The sequence below is a fragment of the Siphateles boraxobius genome, unplaced genomic scaffold (genome assembly GCF_051911475.1).
Source record: "Siphateles boraxobius isolate OS27281-9 unplaced genomic scaffold, OSU_SipBor_1 1, whole genome shotgun sequence".
Lineage (NCBI taxonomy): Eukaryota > Metazoa > Chordata > Actinopteri > Cypriniformes > Leuciscidae > Siphateles > Siphateles boraxobius.
The window spans coordinates 22,861,871-22,881,427 of NW_027508699.1; the positions used below are offsets into that span (position 1 = coordinate 22,861,871).

At 36.9% G+C, this 19,557-nt stretch overlaps 1 pseudogene across 1 annotated transcript in view; it reads left to right on the plus strand.

Annotated features, from left to right (window-relative positions):
* LOC143737669 (cadherin-18-like) overlaps positions 1-14,751 on the plus strand; it is an 82,275-nt pseudogene extending 67,524 nt beyond the window's left edge. Inside the window, exons 11-12 of the transcript XR_013203694.1 lie at positions 10,061-10,312; positions 13,971-14,751. The product of XR_013203694.1 is annotated as a cadherin-18-like (transcript). The remainder of the gene's footprint in view (positions 1-10,060; positions 10,313-13,970) is intronic.
* The last annotated feature ends 4,806 nt before the right edge of the window (positions 14,752-19,557 follow it).

A 19,557-nucleotide genomic window follows, 5' to 3' on the forward strand; every position in this document is an offset into this window, starting at 1 on the left:
TTTAGCCTTTTTTTTTTTCAAATATAAACATTGATCAGCAAACATAAACAGATGCTCAACTGAACCTGCTTGATGCACAAGAATAAACCTCATTGGTTCTTGCTGAATCTCAAACGTGCTGAGTAACACACGAGAATGATTCTCATTGGTTCTCACACGTCAAGCTAACATGCTTGAGCTTCATCTTTCCACAACTGATGTGTGAATTGATGAAAGGTTATACGTGAATATATAAGCCTAAATTAAATCTGTTTAATGTATAAAGTGATCGTGTCTCTTCAGAAAATTTGGACTAAACCGCTTGATTGATATAGATCAGTGTTACGATCCCTATTAACTATTTTTTGTGTCAAAGTGTCAAAGTGGTAGTTGCATAGCTGTCAATGGAGTGACAGAAAGCTCTCAGATTTCATTAAAAAGATCTACATTTGTGTTCCGAAGATAAACGAAAGTCTTATGGGTTTGGAACTACATGAGGGTGAGTAAATAATGACAGAATTTTCATTTTTGGGTGAACTATCTCTTTAAATGTCCCAATTAAACTAAGGCCTTATCCTTACTTAATCTAAGCCTTGTCTGTGAAACCAGGCCATAGAATACCAATGTTGGTCACTTATTGGTTCCCAGTTACAGCCTAATAATAAATCTGGAGGTTTGATCGTTTAAAAAAAAAACTAAATAATTGTATTGTTGGTAAGATCTGAAAATCTAAATCTAGTACATTGTTTGGATATTTTTATTCTGTATTGGATATTAGTATTCAAAAGATTGTGGCTAAATACTTATATACAGTAAATACTCCTATACACCTGATAAGCTGAAACAGGTAATTTATCTAAACATTGTGCATTCGTATAGCATGATTGACATTAAAATGTCCCTACCAATGTTAAACCCAAACCCATGCTCTTGCTCTCCCGGTAGTTAATATTCAGAGGGAGACAGGGTTCTTCTTGCATCCAAATCCCCCTCAAAAGCCTCCCAGGCTGTAGAGTCAGAAGACACTAGCTCAAACCACAATTACAATGTGAAGAAGCTGCATGACCATGCATACACTGAGGTGCTTAGGACCTGCCTGTCAGTGGGTGCATGCGCATGTAAGAAAGAAAGATAGCGACAGCTAGAGAGAAGGTGAAAAACTTTGCACAAGCCATCTTAAAAATTGGGAAAAGTTGAAGCGCCATAGGGAGTACAGTCTGTCAGCACACCAGCACTTCAATACTCCTGTTAGGGAGGTACAGCAGAAAAGCAAACAGTTGTTTTCTTGTTTTTTTGTTTTTTAAATCATACACAAGAAAACATGTACCAATGTGAATCAGACAAGAAAACTACATGTATATGATTATTTACTGCATTATTTTCTGGTGTACCCAGCTTAAAATGCATTTAGAAAACACATACATGTAGTTCTGACTAAATTCTGATTGGAGGATCCGACTGCTTCTGTTCAAAAGTTTGGGGTCGGTAATATTTAAAAAAAAAATTGAAAGGAGTCTCTTATGATCCATATTGCTGCATATCAAAATAGAGTAAAACTGGAATATTGTTACATGTTATTACAATTTTAAATTAATTGTTTTATTTTAATATATTTTAAAATAATTTGTTCCTGTGATGACAAAGCTGAACTTTCAGTAGTGCCACATGATCCGTCAGAATTAATTTTAATAAGCTGATTTGGAGCTCAAGAAACATTTCTATATTATTATGTTGAAACCAGTTGTGCTGCTTAATATTTTTGTAGAAAACATGATATATATATATATATATATATATATATATATATATATATATATATATATATATATATATCTTTTTTTCAGGATTCTTTGATTAATAGAAAGTTCAGAAGACCCTTTTACTATCACTTTTGATAATTTGAATAAATTGACACCACAAATTTTGTACAGTGCAATACACATGCTTAAAATAATCTTGATTAAACATTGTATTTATTTTATTTTATTTGTGTTTCCACCTTATTTTTAACGTAGGAGCGGGCACGGCCAATTGTAAATTGAATGTGTCCGGCTTCTGGTGTAATCCACTTCCAGTAAATTTTAGCTGTACAAAACAGCTTGTTATGCTGTTTGATATGCAAACTGGTATTTCTTACATATTATTTTAATGTATTGTCATAATAATAAACAATGATTTGTAGCACAAAAAGTGTTACAGTTTACTGCACTTTGATATTCTAGTTATAACGGCTAATGACTCTGAAGTCTTGCACATTCACAGAAAATAGCTTACTTCCTCATGGCAAAATCACGTGGATAGGGCTACTAGAAAGTGATGGGGTCCCATGATCATTTGACAATAATTTATTAGCCTAAATATACAGTGCCTAGCATAAGTGAACACCCAAGTTGACTAAAAAATCATCTTTTGGAAATTGATCTTAAAGGTGCAATGTGTAAAAACTGTGAGTATCTATTAACAGAAATGCAATATGACGCCCATAACTATGTGTTCAGTGGTCTATAAAGAACTTACTTAATAAACCGTAATGTTTTTATAACCTTAGAATGAGGCATTTATATCTACATAGGCGCGGGAATCCCCTTCTATGAAGGTCGACATATTGTGACGTCATGTTTCTACCGTAGCCGACAGCGAACAAACAGCGTTACAGAGCGCGTTTCGTCACTACCTTGAAAGAGAAGCAGCAGAAAGCTAGAAGCTACCCAGATAGCAATGAGTCGGCGGACCACCGTCGGTCCTCCGGCGCCAGTAGAAGCGTCAGAATGGCGACATCGCAAACACGTTGGACGGCGCACCGCCGGCGGCAGCCGCTTTTTAAAAGCGGCAGCCGCCTTCATACCGCCTTCGTTAAGCGGCCGGCCCGCGGGCCAACCGCCGTTCCCCCGCCTTTATATTGAAGGCCGTCCTTCCGCGGCCCGCCGGAGGCAAACGCTATTTTCGAGCGCTCTGCCGCCGCTTATTCTGGCTATATATATATATTTTTATTTATAGCATGCAGTTTAGCAAGAATAATGATTGCTCAAACCAGACAAATTTACAATTGGCATTTTTATTCCACATTTCAAAGTACAGTAACTGTCATTTAAACAAGATATTTCAGATCACTGAAACATAACAGAAAAATAAATAAATCAATATACTAACATGCAGGTTTCCAATTCAATTTTGGTTAAACAGCCTTACAAGCAAATTACAACACTTACAATAAGTGTTCATATAAAAAGGACAGCTCTAGGGTAAAAAATTACCAGTAAACATTATGACAAGTAAAGAGGATATTTGATACCAAATGTGCAAGATACCAAATAAATAAAAGTATAACTACATTTACAAGCCATTTCTAACAATATGATAAGTGGTAGTAATTTATAGTAAAGCTCTGGAGTAGAATAGGCCATTATAACGGTAATGCTGACCTGTGGCACAAGGATTTACAAGCTTTATTTGAAAAAGAAAAAAAGAAAGTAATTTCCACAGTGAGTGAGTGTAGTCTGACACTTCTGACTTCTTTAGGGGTCTTGATTCTACTGACTGCAAGATAAAGAAAGGATTCCAGTTGTCAGTGATTCTGGGGTGTCAGTAGTCAGTCTAGTTTTAAGTGGTCGGCTGTGGGTCCCTCTCAGCTGTGCGGCGCCTTTTTCTGCCTTCACGGTCAGATGCTCCTTTCAGGTAACGCGTAACGTTAACCTGGACCGCCTCATCAGTGCATCCTGGGTTGCCGGGTCCTTCCGGATGGCTAATATAGAAAATACAGATCTGTCATTTAATTTGAATTGCATGAGGACAATAGGACATACACATCTACTTAAATCTAAAAAAAATATCCAACTTACTTTGAACAATGGTCTTCAGGAACATGTCTCTAAAACATGCTTTATCCCCTACACCAAGCTGAAAATCCAAAAAAGTGTTACAAATTACATTTCTCTGAAGCTTCTCATAAATAAATAAAAAATGTGAAAGGCTAAGGATTCAGACTGTAATATATGCAGTATACAATCTTAAATTTTACTTTATATCTAGGTCTACTACATGTACAGGTAGCCCCAGTGGGAATTAAACCGACAACCACAGGTGCTGTTTGCAAGTTGTGCCTAATTGCTCAGTGCAAGCAAACGTCTTCAACATTGTTTGTTGAACTTGTTTCACCTGCTCTTGAAGTAAGATTTTACAATTCGTATTTTTATATGTAATATTGTAGTGTTTATTATAAATGATTTATCTGTGCACTTCATTATTCTTTTAAAATTCATGTAGCCTTATAATCTTTAATCAAATACGTTACCCTTCCCTCCCCCCTCGAAACGACTTCTCTTCCGGTCATGTGCTATGGTGCGAGGGCGTGGCAACTCCCCTCAAACCGTGCTATGAGCAGAGATGGAGAAGAGGAGCGCTAGAGTAAAACCCTGCCCTCCGTTCAATATACCGTTTCACTTTTAAATACGTCACAACACTGGAGAAAAGTCGTTTGTAATTTCCGGTTCATGCCGACATCAAATAGAAGCAATAGTTTCCAAGACAAAAAAACTTCACAAATAACATCACTTACTTGTACTCAAACTCTTGGCTCTGTGAAGTGGAGTCTGGATTACTGGGGAGAAACCTGGTTGCGAGAAAGAGGAAACAGAAATTTGAAAATCTAACAAATGGTATAGTTTAGTGGCAGGATCACAAATCCAGCATCACAGCAATAGATTTTACATACCAGTTCAGCATTTTTCTGGTTTTCTGGAATCGATGCATCTTTCTAGAGTTTTTTTTTTTCTTGAGACTTCCAAGATTCTAGAGTAGGGAATAATGAATGAAAGAGTCAGTTATCCACAATAAACAGAAAATAAATTACACAGATGAAATACAGGAAAATCAAATACACAAGTCAGACCCATTTACCTGCTCCCTTCATGAACTTAAAATGATGTTTCTCCCAGGTGCTGTGTGGAGGTGTGCAGAGGATGGCAAAATTGTTGCCTTCGTCTTTTTGCTGAGGTTAAATGGGGGCCAATGGCACATGCTCTCGCTGAGCCACTCTTGCGGAACCACTGCAAATGGCAGATCCTCCTCGTTGATAAACTGAACAATGTGAACCATCTAAAATAGAAGAACATTTTGCATAAAGTATACTTTTTGATTAATTTCCAGGCAAAATCAATAACATTAAAATGCTCACCCCTTCAAAAAAACGAGTCATTTTCACAAGTGGATCAACAGAAAACCATGTTCAGACAAACACAATCATATACATATACACACACATATATACATATAAACACATATATACACATTATATATATATATACATACATACATATATATATATATATATATATATAAACACCAAAAGTTAAACTTTCTAGATGTAAAGCTTTCTTTCTAGATGTAAAGCATTGGCGATTTACTGTAGCTAGATACATTTCAACATGTCGAACATGCTTGAATTCAGTGAGTAAAAAAGGCGAAGCAGCATGTGTTAGCTAACACTGTAAGTTAAACTAGACTAGCAGCATGGTTGTCGAATCAAACAAAACATCATTATGTTTAGTTAGAAAACAACACAAGTTATACTGATCAGTCTTTCTTGTCGTAAAGATTTTGCTAACGTTACCATTCCCACGTGGGCGGGAGAATTGTCCTTCAGGATTTGGTTACGTAAGTTAGTTAATTATTTGACTGACCAATACTATCTTAAACCACATACTGTAGTACTCACACTGGCATAAACATACGTAAATATAGTTAAAAGAAGAAAAGAAAAAACTAACGCCAGGAAGAAACTAAGTAACGTTAGCCTAACTAACGTTAGCTATGTCAGAAACATGACGGAAACTTTGTAAACAAGGCTAACTTACTAGCTTGACTAGTAAGGCAAGAACATATTTGAAAAAGATGAACTAAAAATGTAAAAAATGAACATAATATTGCGTTACACAAAAAGGAAAAATGTACTTACTTTAAAGATCGTAGTCAATGACTAGATAGGATATCCTCTCCAAATACTGAAATCGTGTGACGAGTGGCCACTGTTGTGTTGGTAAATCTGCTTCCGTTTTTTAGGTACTGCCCCTCTCGGCCGGTGGAGGTACTTCTCTGTTTGTGCTTTAATACTTTCTTAAACATTTGTACAGATTGCAAAACTCGCAATTGCAAATTAATCCCTTATACCTGTAAAAGGTCAAATAAATAAAAAAATCGAGCTTGTAAAAAAATGAAAGACATAAACGAAATTTCCTGGGGTGACAGAGAGACTAAATATTTCTAAATATTTCACTTTATCTTTCAGGTCAAAACAGGGATTTTCATGTTTATTATAAATATTACCATGGTTGCAAATTAATAAAAAAAAATCTAAAGCATACCCATGCTTTTGGCCAAGTTGCAGATGTCTTTCACTGTTCACTGATTTCAGGCATTGGTGAAAAGTCTAACTTCATCCATTTATTCTGCTAAATTGTTCATACCATGAATGAAATATTTATTTTAAAACCTAATCAGAAAGATATTTATTGCCAAGTAAGTTTTACAAAAGGAATTCTTTTTGGACTATTTGTGCATCTCAATTGTGCATAAATCAAAGAAATGTAAAGAATTGTCACCTTAAGTGACTAAAATAATTCTATATATTTTACATAGGCATATCACTGAATCACTTCAGAGTTTCAACGTAATTTAAATGTATTTTCCTAAACCTTATCATGGAATCAGACTGAGTCAAATCTGTTATAAACCCTAATGACTTTGGAGCAACAACAACAACAAAATTTGATATAATTCACATAATAATTATAATCGCTTTAAATGTGAAAGTTAAAATGCTGTCAGTTCCACTCATGCCAATGACATGGCTGGTCGATTTCAAAGCGGCTTGCCGCCAGCCGGCCGCGGTTCATTTAGACGGCGGCAACCGCCAGAGAGAATGAAGTCGGCGGCCCGGCGGCTTTTCGCCGGCGGCATCTCGCAAGAAATGGGAGTGACGTATTCGGCGGCAAACGTTTCATCTCCGCCAGCGGGGCGCACCTATAGCCGACAGTTTGGGGCCGGCGGCAAAAAGAAGCCGTGCCGATATTTTTTGCTATCTGGGTAGCCATAAACACCGTGAGTAGTGACTTTTCCCTTGTCAGTGGTGTAAAATATGTAGTTGGATTGTTTCATGTAACTTAAATCTTCTCCCTCGCTGTGTTATGGCTTTGCTATGTGGGGATAAATGTGCTGGTTACGTTCGTGAGACAGCTAGGGCTGCAACTAACGATTATTTTGATAATCGATTAATCGGACGATTATTTTTCGATTAATCGATTAATCGGATAGAAATTAAATTAGATTTTTTTTTTATTATAACTAAATAAAACCGTAAATCAGGGTATTTATGTGTAAAAGTGTACTTTAAAAAGTGCAAAAGCCACACATTGAGTTTTACTAATATCAATATTTGCATTGTTTTTAATGATAATTGCTGATGGCAAGTTGACAAACATGATTATTGTTAAAAAAATGATATCCAACATATTATGTTTTAACACAATTTTTGTTAAAACAAATTTACACAGACATGTTGTTCAGATGTGAATATCTGAACTAAAAACAAACTAAAAACATCTAAAATATATAATTCATTTAATTTTTATTTAAAATTAATTATATATAAGGAATATAAGGATAAAGAATATAATATATATTATATATAATATATAAAAGAATAATATAAGGATAAATTGATTAAATAAATATAGAAAGACTGAAAACAATTGTGTGAATGTAGAGCCGCAGTAGATCGCGATTGAAAAACAATTAAAACTTAGTAGACAAATGCTATAAAAAGAGAACGGAATGGAGGTAACGTTACCCAGCAAGCTAACAGGCTTGAGTAAAGGACAGGAGAAATTATGCATTAGTGCACAAGCATTCGCTGAAAACCACTGAGTACAGTGACTAAAAAACAATATTTTACTGCTGCTGTTATTAACTGCCTTTATATTTAGTGCTTCGCTTTGTAAAGACCGTTTTAATTTAACCTATTTCTGCGGTAGCGCTATTTTAATCCATCACTTACGTTGCGAGCGAACTGATTGCGCAACCTGATGCTCGAGACAAAATACAGACATCCCAAGATCCCGGAAGTCCCGGGAGTCTCCCGCATATTGATTGCGGCTCCCTGATGCCCGCGAATTAGTTCAAACTCCCGAAATCTAGAGCGCGCAAGCAAGAGCGCGCATGCGAGACAGAAGAGACTGCTCCAAACCGTGTAGCGCGCGCGCTCGGCAGAGCGCCTGAGGGAGAGAGACCTTGCGTGTGTGTGCGTACCAGTAAACGCTCCCCGTGACGTAAGCAGACCAACTAATCGATAATGACATTCGTTGACAACGATTTTCATAATCGATTACAATCGATTTTATCGATTAGTTGTTGCAGCCCTAGAGACAGCTGATTCTCTTGTCATTGACTGTAAAACAGTTACAGGAATCACCAACCCGTCGATCTTGGAAGCATTTTAAGTCGATCGAGTTTCCAAAATCAGAGAAAAAAAGCCTATTGTGTGTAGTAAATGGTGTCTAGGGGATGGGGAGGCGCGCGCGCTGTTACAATCACTTTATTTTTGCCGCACGCACCTTTGGGCTCATGCGGACGCGTCCAGTATAAACAAGGCTTAATGCTTTAACCAGCTCAGCCACAGTAACAGCTCATATTAGCCAGCTAAACTTTTACTACCCTGTTAGAAAAAATATATAGTTGCATAGTTTCATGTGGTTCTTCTCCCTCGCTGTATTATGGGTTTGCTATGTGGGGAGAAATGTGCTGGTTACGTTCGTGAGACAATCAACTAATTACTATTATTATATTACGTATTAAGACCCTTGATCCTCACCTGACTATGGCTTTGTATACTTTATCCATAATGTGGTTTATAATGGACTGTGGTACAGAAACTTGGTTTACTCTGGCTATTCCCTGCCGTCTCAGACGACGATGTTTGTCCCGTTTTAGCCATCGTAGCTTCTTCGAAAGGGAGGGGTGAGCGGTGGGCTGAGCCCTTAGTGTAAACTCGCAACCGAACCGCTAGATGTTGCTAAAAGTCACACACTGCACCTTTAATGCCTTAATTTAAAAAATGAGGAAAAATCCAACCTTTAAGGACACCAATTTCCTTTGTGAATAAATAATGTATCGTACATAAATAAATGTTCTATCCTTAAAATACAGGTGGCATAAGTCAGGACACCCCTATGTTAAATTCCCATAGAGGCAGGCAGATTTTTATTTTTAAATGCCAGTTATTTCATGGATCCTGGATAATATGCATCCTGATAAAGTTCCCTTGGTCTTTGGAATTAAAAAAGCCCCACATCATCACATTCCCTTCACCATACCTAGAGATTGGCATGGGGCACTTTCCCTAAGATCATCTCTCAATGCAAATCAAACCAGCTATTAGCCTAACTGAAATAACACCATGCAATCTCGAAGTATGGTGAAGGATATGTGATGAAGTGGGGCTTTTTTAATTCCAAAGGCCAAGGGAATTTTATCAGGATGCATAGTATCCTGAATCCATAAAACAACTGGCCTTTAAAAATAAAAATCTGCCTGCCTCTATGGGAATTTAACATAGGGGTGTCCTGACTTATGCCACCTGTATTTTAAGGAAGAACATTTATTATTTACGATACATCATTCATTCACAAAGACAATTGGTGTCCTTAAAGGTTTGATTTTTCCTAATTTTTTAAATTAAGGCATTAAGATCGATTTTCAAAAGATGATTTTTTTATTCCTCTTTTTAGTCAACTCTAGCATGGATGAGTTCACTTATGCTAGGCATTGTATTTGCCTCGAACTAATAACATTAAACAATCACATTATTAAATGGCTGCTGTTTTATATCTGTTGTCATTTCAACATTGAAGAATCCAAAATCATATCAGACAGCTTGAAAATGAAGTAACAGAATGCAATATTCGAAAAGCTGTTCTCCATTCTCGGAGGCAACTGCTGAGGATGGGGGGTGAATTGTTTTGTTGGCTTCTGTTGCACGGCTTCGTCATGCATGCAGCCAGCGAGAATAAACCTCTGCTCTCTCTGACAGATAGCAGTGCGAGCGTGTTGGCGCGCAGGCAGGGCTTCAGCCAGGCAGAACAGGAGCTGTACCAGCTGCCCGTGGTTGTGTGGGATGGAGGAGAGCCCCTCCTCAGCAGCACCAGCACGCTTACGCTCAGGGTGTGTCCGTGCCAACGCAGCGCCAGAACGCCAGTGTGCAGGGCTCAAGCCTTCCTATCCTCGGCCGGTCTCAGCACTGGAGCCCTAATTGCCATCCTACTATGCGTGATCATCCTCTTGGGTAAGACTGAAAACTCAAGAGCTAGGAGACGAGCTTGTTTCTTTCCTCAATGAATTTGCCATCAGGAAAAGAGCAGAAGCATACAATGGGGTCCAAAGTTTTGAATCCACTAGTAAATTCATTTTATTTATTTATAAATTAAATTATCAGCATGACATTGTTTCTTTCTGGATGGATGGATGGATGGATGGATGGATGGATGGATGGATGGATGGGTGGATTGATGGATTTATACTGCAGGATAACCAAGCAAATATGAACTTTACATTGTTGCAGATCATTTGTTAGAAAGATCCAAGGGATAGTGGGAGGATGTACAGTACATACATATAGAATATCGAAGATGTTCTCCTCTGCTTATTTCTTTTATCTGACATCCTAAGAAACATTGCTTGAAATTTACTGGTTGTAAATGAGAAATTTCACCTTGCAGGAAGTGTGAAAACCCCCCTCTCACTCTGGTCTACTGACAAGGCCAAATATAGACACTACTCAGGAATGCTGCACAACTGTGTAGGCTGAAACCAGGAACAACAATCGTAACATGCATATACCTGAACAGACATTCAAATATTGGTCGATTTAGATACTAAATTTAGATGCTCATTACCAAAACACAATACAGATGGTTTTGTCTGAGCAGTGCATAATACTCAAACACAATAGCTCCATTTCAAAGTCTAGTGAGCTGCCTACCTACCTTTCTGAAGATAACATATTATGCAAGCTGGTTAGAAAAAAAAAAAAAGCTTAGGTTGGTTGGGTGTTTTCAACAGGGTTGAGTTATCGCATATATCCTTCATGGAACTCAGTGAAAACATTCATCCAGTTGAGAGAAATGTAATATAGTTATGTTTCATCAAATGAACATAGACTACTTTACCTATTATGTGTATGCTATGTAATTCTAAGGCCTGGTTTCACAGGCAGGGCTCAGATTTAGCCAGGATTAGGCATTAGTTCAGTTAGTACATTTGCAGTAAGTATCTTTTATAAACGTTCCTTAGAAAAAAATAACATTACTGGTGTGCTTCTTGAGATAAAACAATGACAGTGACATTTTAAGATATGTCAGTGCAAGATGATTTAGTTAAATTAGCCCAAACATTAATTTTAGTCTTGGACTATGCTTAAGCCTTATCTGTAAAACCGGGGGTAAATATTTTAAAATATTTTGTTGTTAGCAACGTGCTACAGCAGAGTCTCCCTTGCCCTTCACATGGATCCATAAATAATTTTTTGTGGCACATTGATTTATTCATTACAAATCAGTCACTTATGAGCAGTGTTATTTAGTATCGATTCTATGGTTATAATAAAGTCCCCCTGTAGTCAATAATTGTATCCCTTAAAACTCATCTTTGATCACCAAAATGACATGGAATGAAAAAAAAAAGATTCATGCCTTAAGGCGAGACACTACAGGTGAATAGGGTATTTTTTTTAACTAGCAGATATCACCATGAAACTTTGCCAGTTGATTACCTACATTAAGATGAGAAAAAAATGTATTACAAGTTTTCTGTAATTTAATGTTTAAATATGCAAATTAGACATTATCTAATTAAATATGCGCAAATCTGCATATATTTTAAAAAACGAGCATATATTTTAAAAAACGAAATCTGAGTATTGGATAAAGCCAGGTTCAAAATTATTTTTTCATTGTGTTCACATATTAGATGGGAAAAAAATTACAGAGGGATTTATGGATATCTACTTTTGTTATCCTGTAAATCAGAATATACTGCCAATAGCCTTAAAAAAATGATTTTCGACATGTTTTTTGGAATAAAATGTTATGTAAATCAGGCTAAGAATAATATATTTACAAATCCCTCTGTAAATGTCTTCATAATATAACTAGGTACAAGACTGGAAAGTTTGGTGTATATAGGTGCTACTGACGTGGAGATTTCGGACTTGGAGTGAGAGAGAAAAGTCATTTTGAGAAAACGGGCTTTAAAGAATTAGCATCAGCCAATGAGATCGCGCATTTAGAGTAAAATCCCCCCTTTTACTTTCGCGATTGGTTGCTGATAAAAAGGAAATGACCATATTTGGATCCGGCAGTATTGTACAGCAGAGAGCAAGCTTTCTAACGGTGTGTGTGATGACAGAGTGCAGATCGCGATCGCGGAGCAGAAGGATGATTTATAACGACAACTTTTGATGAGTTTATGAGAAATCTACAGACGCAAACAGGCAAAGTGTAGTAAAATAAAGACCTAAATGTGTATTTCAGACTTTTTTTCACCACAAGTCTGAAAGAAGACATGTTATTGAAGACAAATATCCTAAAATCTCAAAATTGACCAGTGAAAAAAAAACGATGTTTTTGCCTACCGTGTCTCGCCTTAAAATAGCTTGAATGCAACTCTACACCTTGCTTTATTTAGTATACGCGGATCCATAAATATGCTAATTTGCCCCGCTTCCCCTCATGCCAGCTCACAGATTCACTCGGCCAACTTACTGAGGTAAATGGTGCATAATGGTATCGCTCTTTACAACGTTGGACACATAATGGTAATTTGTTTGATTAGGCTTTTGGTTGAATATGTTACCAAACAGCTAATAATGTGTTGCTATTGCTACACAAACTATGTTCCTGTTCGCCATCTCTGTCTGCCTTCTAACAATCATCATAAATGCTTTGAACAACTCAGAACGTCAGTGGAGAAAGTCATATAGTTCATCATGACATCGTAATAAACATCATACACGGTATATTGCTAAATCTACCCCGATTTTTCTTATCAACAAAAAAATATACTGGGATAACCTTGCATCTCTCGAGACTCCCCTGCTAATTCGGTGAAAATGAAATGCTAAAGACCGCCGGCACGTTGATGTGACTGGTTACAAGGTGGTTTGTGATATCAGAAACACCAGCAATTTCAAACCGTGTTTTTGAGATTCTTTTTTTCACTGCATATTTAAGAAGAAAATACTCTGCACTGGTGTTGACTTATGAATGTGAACATGGTTTGTCTTAAAGCACATTAAAAACACCACATAGACATAAAAACAATAAAAACTTGATTTTCACCACAGGAGGACTTTAACAATAATTATATTATTGTTGCAGCTAACTAGGTTTTAGAAAACGGCTAATCTGTTCAAAAGAAGAGGCTCATGGCTATTTATGACAAAACATCATTGATTTCACATCAGTACATAAATGATAAGGTGAATGTCAGCAGGCAGATGACTGCACTCCCATTTGATATGTGACCCGCATATTGATAGCGGCTCCCTGATGCCCGAAAATTAGTTCAAATCTCCAGGAATCTGGAGCTCGCAAGCTCCAAACCGTGTAGCGCGCGCTCGGCATAGAGGGAGAGAGCGAGAGACCTTGCGTATGTGCCTCTTGAAGCGCGTGTAAACCCAATCCCCCCCCCCCCCCCCCCACCCCCCGTCAACAAAATCGAGATCCCCCCCCTCAACAAAACCGAAATCCCCGTCCCCGTCCCCGTCCCCGTCCCCCCGTCAACAAAACCGAACAACCACCCCCCCTCCCTTAACAAAAAGAGATACCTCCCTGAAATGACTTCTTGCAGGTTGGGATGTCTGCTAACTCACATTTGTTGTAAAGCTAATTCACACCACCATTTACATGGATGAGCAAACTGAGCTTGTGTCTCCTCTCTTGTAGCCATCGTGGTTCTGTTTGTTACTCTGCGTAGCAAGAAAAGCAAAAAGGAGCCCCTGATCATCTCGTCGGAGGATATCAGAGAGAACGTAGTCACGTACGACGACGAGGGGGGAGGCGAGGAAGACACGGAGGCCTTTGACATTGCGGCGCTGAGGAACCCCGAGGCAGCCGAGGAGATGAGAATAAGGAAGGACCTGCAGTCGGAGGTGTGGAGGGCAATGGGAACGGAGGCTCTCAGTCCGTCGTTGACCTTACCGGATGAGGACATCCATGAGGTGATTAAGCTCAAGGTGGTAAAGGCAGACCGGGACACGAGTGGCCCGCCGTACGATTCTCTTCAGACGTACGCTTACGAGGGCCGCGGCTCCCCGTCTGGTTCCATCAGCTCTCTGGATCTGCCGGAGCTTCAGTCGGAGCTGGACCTCAGTAAGGTAGACAACTGGGGCCCTGAGGTACAAATACTTAGCAGAGTCTTTCAAGACAAAGGCCAGCAGCACTCCCCCTAATGGCTGCGCATGTTCCGTAAAACAGAAGTTGTGTGTCGTTTGCCTGATGTCGGGTCAAAAGGGACTGCAGTGAAGACTGAAGTTTTTTGTCATCCAGTTTTGCTGTTGGATTATTTGACTGCTATTTTTCACTGGCCTCTACAAGTGGAAGTAAGTTGATTTTTGAAGAAAAAGTTTAAAATTGAGAAAAAAAATGAGAACTCATAAAGGAAGCTATTTTCCCTGATGTATATTTTCTATTGCTTAATAAAATTCATGATTCCAGATAAGTAAAACATGCCTCTATTGTATATTCCTCCTTTTCTAGCTACAAAAGCGTCCGATTCCATATCCCAACTGATTTTTGATGACATCTTTCATACTACGCTGATCAATTTGATTTCTGTTTTCACAGCCTAGTGTTTAAGTTTTCATTTTTCACCCAATATGATGTGCCTTTCTATACTAGATCGACATTGAACATAGTGTGCAACATTTAGTATAAATCACCTCTGTCAAAAGCAAGAAAATAAGGTATTATAATTCTCATGAGCAGAGAGAGTTTTAATTGGATAACAACAGCATTCTGTGAAAGATAATTGGATTCAAATGCTTGAGTGGGCACCTTTTATTACTTTCCTAGGACTTATAAATCAACTGTGAAATGTCTGTGTTGCAATCCAGTCCTGATCAATTCCCACGAGCCTCACAACATGCAGATAAAGAGCCTACAGACTGCTTTAAAAGCCGGCGTGATGATGATGATGACTTCACAAGCGGCAACACAACGGCCGCTTTTACTGATCTAAATGCGCTCGGCTGTCACTAGTAGTGTCGGATTGTTTAGGATGACGACTTTTTGAATTCTGAGGAAGTTTCAAAAGTGGGATGATTTCCTCTGACAGCAGCATTAGCTAATTAGTAAGCCAATTCCAGAAACATGCCTACTGACAGCAAAATCAATGATTTTAAGTTGGTTAAAATGATAAGATGAGAACCTTGTTTTTGACAGGTTAACATGTTTTTGACCTTGTTAACCATGTACTGGATTGCTAATTGTACAAACAGTCTTGATTCCTCAAGACTATATTTTTAGACACTGTTGACACTAATGGGTTTAATGTACACCAATTATTTCAGGTAACTAATTCCCCCAAATTAATTAAGTCTATCAAGACTCATATAATCAAGTTTACCTAATGTGGCATTTTAATAGTCTCTATTAGTAAAATTAACCATCTAAATGAACAAGATACAACTAAACTAAACTATTTTATATTTAGAATTTTATATTTAGAATAAGATTTTTTTCTGGTTTATATAAATATTAATTAATATATTTAATATAAAATATACAGTTTTTTTCAATTGCTTACACACTAAAATTAAAACTTTCCCACTATTAGCAAAACCTTACACTCAAGGAGCAAAACACGAGCCTAGATTTGCACAATTGTAAGCACGTTGTCAGCTTCACCCTTTTTGCAAAACATTACACACAGTGATTTGTAAAACTCTACACACATTTTCACACCTTAGACACAGATATGGATTGTGAGGTTACTTACTTGTCATTACAAAGCCCCGGTTTGCCATTGACCACACTAATGAATGAATTGGATATGCACATCCATCAGGCTTGGAAGGACAGATGTGCTGATTTGAAATCGCAGCACTCATGTGTGCTATAAAAGGCAGCAGGTGAGTTCACCTGTCTTCAACAAAAATGGAAGGAGCTAGAAGAAGAAGAAGAAGAGTGAGAATAAGAGGGGGAGCTCAAAGAGGAGATGAAGGAGGTAGAGGAAGAGGAGAAGGAGGTAGAGGAAGAGGTGAAGGTGGTAGAGGAAGAGGAGGAGAAGGTAGAGAAAGAGATGAAGGGGGTAGAGGAAGAGGTGAAGGAGGTAGAGGAGGAGGTCCAGGTAGAGGAAGAGGAGAAGAAGGGGATAGAGGAAGAGGCCTAGGTAGAGGAAGATGTAGAGAATGACTTGTAGAGTTGATAGAACCTGAACAAAGAAGACGAGGACTAAATTTGACTCAAGAAATCCGTGCAACACTTCTTGACCATGTTATCAACCATGGACTGACACCAATGGAAGCTGGACAAAGAGTTGATACTGTAACTGAATAGTTACATTCTTGTTGCTTTTAAAGTAGTTTTTCTTCAGAGTCAAACTGTATGTACTTCATGCAGTGATTTTTATTTGTCTACAGATTTTATTTTTTTCATTGATTTCATTATTGGTTGATTACTGTAACTGATTATGGTAAGAAATACTGTAAATAAATACTTGAAATATGATTCTGCAGAAATCAGTGTTGTGCAGTGCATGGTAGGTTTATAGTAGGCCTATTTGTGTACATTCTCCCTATATCTCAAACTAATCATGAAGAATGTTGTTTGTTTGTCACATTTTTTTTGTTCATCTAAATTATCCCTTACATAACAATGTCTGGCCAAAAATCTAGCACATGCTATTTCCTAAAAATAGTTTTTTTTTACAAATGTGTTTTTTATTTATCACAGCAGTGTGAAACTGGTTGCAATAGTGTCTGATCATTGAGGACTGTGTTGGTTAAATGAAAACTAATAGCATTTTCACAAATATGTGTATATCTTTTGACTGAAGTGTGTATGTTTTGACAGAAGTGTGTCATTTTGCAAACAATCTAGGAATGATGCCAATTGAGTGTGTTGTTTGGATAATTGTGATTACATTTGAAAAAAAGAACCCGGTTTTCAAAATTGCGTGTAAACAATTGAAAAAAACTGTAATAGAAATATTGTTAGTGTATACATGTGTACAGTATATGTACAGAAACCAAACAATACATATTATGTAAACTAACAGTATTTGTATTATGTTATTGAAATCTTATATATATATATATATATATATATATATATATATATATATATATATATATATTCATATTCTTATTCTAATGTATGGGAGAAAAGGCTTAAATCCAACAGGACCCAAGTTCAGCAGAGGAAAACTAATCATCCTAACGGCGAATTGTCACAAAACATGACTATCAACTGTAACGAAACAACATCAACATAATTAAACAACTACTTCATGTCTGCATAATCTCCTATGCTTTGACCAAGTATGCATAATTAAATTACTCAAGCACAAGGGCTTATGGGTATTCCCTCTAGGCTCGATTTTATACTTGATTGTTTTGAGTTATTAAGCTTTAGATTAAGAAGTTGATTTTTTTTATACATATTTAAGACATAATTTCAAAATATGCCATGTCAAGTTACATTTAATAAGGACAACAACTCATTAAGAGTTTTCTGTGTATAATATATATTTTAATTGAATACATTTGAGTGTCATTGAACATTGTAATTGGTCTTTAGTTCACCCTAAAATGAAAATTAAGTTATAAATTACCTGGTGTTGTTCTAATACCTTATATGCCCTTCTTTCTTTTATGGACCACAAAAGGAGAATTAAAAAAAAAATATATATATATATATCTTGTTTGCGCTCGTCCATATAATGGCAGTAAATAGCGACTTGCATCAAGCTTTTTAAAAAGGAAACAAAAGTATCACAGAATGATCCTATGTGAAGTGTCGAATATTCCAAGTGTTCTGGAGGTATATGATATGAAATTTTATGTATTATTTAATGAAAAACCTGACCTTGGCCGCGTTGGCCAATTTGACGTCCGCGTTCACATCTTGAATATTACATGACCATGTGATTGTTGGTCCTCTGACTGGGTATATTATAAGTGTTACATTATGGCCATGAACAAAACAGCACAGCCAGCAAAGAGTCATGATATTTAAGACCCTGACATTTAATTGGCAAAACATAATTGTTATGATAATAATGGTATCAATGCTCTTATTTTTGTCTCACACCTCTCTAATCAGGCCAGTGTGCCTCAGGCATCCTTCTTGACTGGTCCGACTGCTTATGAACTCTTAGTAGTTTAAAAGGTATTGAAAAATTAGAGGCTTCTATATTGTATTACAATATTTAAAGAAATTGTATTATAATATTTTAAATGTATATTATATAATTTAAATGTATATTTTAATATAATTTTTAAAAATATATATACTTTATTTTTTATATATATTTTTATATCTCTGCCTCTATGAACTCATCTACATCCATCCTACACCCTAATAAAACCTACTCACGCACACCAGTGCATTTTTCTTCCTGTTTCAGCCTTCAGTGTTGATTGATAATTTGTTGTTTTTGTTTGAGGCGAAGAAGTGGCTATTTTGCTGTTAATGGTGATGGTGGTGGTGGGAATGATGATCTTCTGTAGCCTCATCACAGATATGGACTTTTCCTACTCAATCTGGCAGCTCATCAAAACTCTGACCCTGATTAGTATGAGCGGAATACATCATTATCATGCGACCAAAAGCAGATCAAATGTTTTAACACAAATTGAAGTGGGGTGAAATGAGTCTGGGTTTATAGTAACTGACCTGTTCAATTTGGGTGATTGACGCTGGATGAAGTACACATAGATTGCCATGTCACTTTTCATTCTTCTTTTTATTTTTTTGATTATTTTTTTCTTAATTGTATTTGAATTCAAAACGAATTGGCGTGTAACAAATCACCAATTATTCAAAGCATGAAAGGAAATCATTCAGGTATTGTATAAGACCAGTCTACTCAAATTGCATGATAATATAAAAGAAAATAACAGATTTGGGGATTTAATAATTGGACTACAACAATTTTGATGATTTGAGAGACTTGACTTTGTGACAGTTGCATGTGATTTAGACTCGATCTGGTGACTCTTCACAGACTAGTTTTGACCTGCTTGTCTGATGGATGTAGTGTGCAAATTATTTTATGAATCGCATATTGAGCAAAAGATCCCAGAAGTCCCTGTAATGAAACTGGGATCAGTGACAATAGAATATAGTAATTCTGGCTGTATCTAGGTTAGCATAAAATATGAATTGCTTTTAGTAAAAGATATTGCCTTAGTTAACTTGGATGTTTTGGAATGTTTCTTTAAAGAAATTAAAGGAATTTTATTTAAAACCTTTGCATGTCATGGACCCAAAATTCACTATCAGTTGTTTTTATATATATATATATATA